The following is a 3,486-nucleotide window of genomic DNA, read 5'->3' on the forward strand; positions in this document are numbered from 1 at the left end:
ATATATGTATGTTTACAGTTTCTAAATATATCAGTATAAAGAATATCTTTATGTTTAAGGAAATAATGTTGTGTTATAAGAAATATTATCAGGTTTAATTGAGGTAATTCAGTTAAGTAATATAATTAATATTAATACATATTCAAGAGTTGTTTTAAATAACTTACTGTAACATTGTATGTTAGCATAGTCAATTAAAATGTAAATAAGGTTAAGCTTATGTATGTGTTTATTGTCGTAGGTAGACACACATTTTATGTGAACTTTAGCTAAAAACCATTAGTAAGGGAATATTGGAAATAGTTGAGTAGGGAAAAATGAAATGCTGTTTTATCTAATGATTTATTACTACAATTTTTGTGTTTTAACAATATTTAAAATTGAGATTGAGATTTAATACAATATAAAATAAGTAATTAGAACAACAAATAATAATTATTGGAAAAATAATAAAATTGATAATTATATTGGAAAATCCCAGTAAAAAATCTCAAATTGATTAAAAAACTTTTCAAATATTTTCCAATATTAGGCATGTTCTGGTCTAAGTATTTTTCTGTTAATTAATCTTGGTATCTAAATAAAAGCTTTGAGAAAATAATTTGACAGTTTTTGCAGCCCGAGCAATTGGTAATTCATGTGTCTAAGCACAAAATAAAACAAGACATACTATAGATCATAAATCAATTAAAAATAGTCCATGACAATGAAATACTTTTAATAATCCGTAATAAATACTCCTTGAAATGCAAAAACTGACAAATAATTTGCTCATTTAAGGATTTGTAGTTCTGAACTGAACATGTCTAAATTAGGAGGAACATAGCAAGATTTGTAATATACTTGGACTAAAAATACAAGGCTTTTGATTTTACAAGGATTTTGGAATTATTTAAAAGTAACACAATCAATAAGATTATTTCTAAAATGAATTTGATACTTTGGATATATTTTTGAAACTTTAAATATGTTTTCAAATATTTATATATGAAAATAAAAACTTTCATAAACCCGAAACAAAATAATGGCAATGTATTTAAAATGGATAAATGTACAATTATTAACAATCATTTTTAATTTGTCAAGATTTAGTGATAATAATTAGTTCATAAAACATCAACATTTATTATTTATTTTTAAATTTACTTAGATATAAATAAGGATTATTGAAATTTATTTAAAAATATTTTATTTCACACAGTCATAAATAGCTTAAAAAAAACCTTTAGCACCACTATAACCATAATTTTATCAATATGTGTGAATTAAATGATATCAATTGATTAATTAGATTTTAATTGATTTTTTAACTATGTACTTCCATAAAATATAACCATTTGCCAAATGCTGAAAGTAACAAAAAGTGTCCATTTTTTAAAGAAATTTAGAAAAAGAGAAAATATTTTGTAATATTTAGGTACTTTTCCTTTAAAGCAATATATTCACATAAAAGTTTCTATGTGGGAAAAATAAAATGAATTATATCTGAATGATAATAAAAGCATTTATTATATTTAGAAAATAATTTCTATTTATTTAGGCATTAAAAAATTCCATTAATATTTTTTTTTTGTCTTAGAATAGTTAATATTCAGCAATGAAAATTCAAAAAGTTTTTCTCCACATGTGTCAAACAATTAAGAACTTTTTAAAATATGAAAACAAGTTCAAATTCTATAAATAATTTGAAAACGTCTGATTTAGGAGACAATAATTAAAAGATATCATAGACAATAATAAGCTTGAGCATTTATCTAAAATTATTCTTATCTATGTTTAAATAGGTCATATAAGCAGTATAATATCGCGTTTTGAATGAAATATGTTCAAAACGATATGGCTATTAAGAACATATCCTGATACCATATCAATGAATATTTCATATCTTGTTAGAACTTTTGTATGTATTTTTTCAAAGTCAAAGTTATGTGAATTGATCGTATTATTTTTCTATGCTTTTTTATAGTTTGATAGTTTTAATTTTCTATCATATATTTTGTAAAGTTTTTTATTTGGTTTTATTGAAAAATATCTTGTACTTCCTGCTCTAAGGCCTTATTAATTAAATAGGAATTAAGATTGTCTTGTAATCTAGATAGTTTCTCCACAGAACTAAGAATGAAATGAGGGATATATTATTTATTTATGTTTAATGGAATATGGGCATATTATTTGTATTTAAGTGACATTACTATTTTAAATATAAATTTTTGAAGAACAAATGAAACAGTTTATTTATTAAACGATGTCGTATAGTTTATTTGTTCTGTTGCTATTATTTTAGGTTATATCTGTAAGTATTTTTATTATAAGCTTTTAGGTTAATTATTAACTAGTAAGTTGAGACATTGAGGTAGTAGTAAAAAGTATATCACTCTGTTAAATAATCAGTTGTATGAATACTAAATGTAATTCATTCTACTGTAAATAAGTTAATAAAGAATTGTTGTCAAAAAATTAAACTTAATATGCCAAACAAACATGTTGTTTCCCTCCTTCATGTGTTCCCATCTTTATATTTAAAAAAAAAAAGAAATTAAAAAGCTAAAATACCCTAAACTAGCTCGATTAGGTTTAGAGAAACAATGACATAAGTGTAAATTTTTCTTGAAATGATTTTATGAACCTAAAATTGTAAGTACACTGTTTAATGATTATTAAGGATAAAAATATACACATTAACTCAAAATATGGATGTTAATATTTCAGTTGGCTGTATATTTGTATCCCATTTTTTATGACACTATTTAAACAATTTTAAATACATGTTATTTACAATTCATGACTTAAAAATTGCATCATTGTTTCCTCAAAGGTGCGATTTGGTCAAAGAATCATAAATCTTTACAAATGCAGGTAAATTTTTGTTAATTGCTAGATTTAGTTGATTGATTTGGGGACAATTATTTAATTTCCATCCAAAATTATCTATATAAACTCCCCAATTTATATTGATGAAAATTAATTGTCCCCTCTTTGGTTTTCAATATTAGGAAAATTTAAAAGTCAGTTTTTCCAGTTTTATCTAAAAACTTTTTTAAAAGTCCAAAAGTAATGTTCAATACAGTTTAAATATATAGTTAAAAAAATAATAAGCTTGTAACTTTATGTAATATTAACCTGTTTTTTTTTTCTGTTTTATATCACAATAAAAAAATTGAAAATAATTAGGGGGAATTTCAATTCATTTTATTCAATGGATTTTCTTGAATAATACAGCTATCCTTTAATAAAACTATAAAAGAAACATCAAAAGACAAAACCCGTATAAATAACTTTCAATGGACCATCAAATACTTTCAGATGGATTGTGAAATCAAAAATAATTTTTCTTTAATAACAATGTTAAGTTTATAGTTGTATGGAATAACATTTCAGAAAAAAATATATAAAAGACGTGAGTATCAAGAGTGAGAGAAAGTGAAAAACAAGATAAAAAGTAAATTATTACTTACAGATAGCTACTGAAAGTAGCCCTATTCTTCA

Source organism: Halyomorpha halys, unplaced genomic scaffold (genome assembly GCF_000696795.3).
Source record: "Halyomorpha halys isolate HHAL.00 unplaced genomic scaffold, Hhal_1.1 Scaffold859.1, whole genome shotgun sequence".
Lineage (NCBI taxonomy): Eukaryota > Metazoa > Arthropoda > Insecta > Hemiptera > Pentatomidae > Halyomorpha > Halyomorpha halys.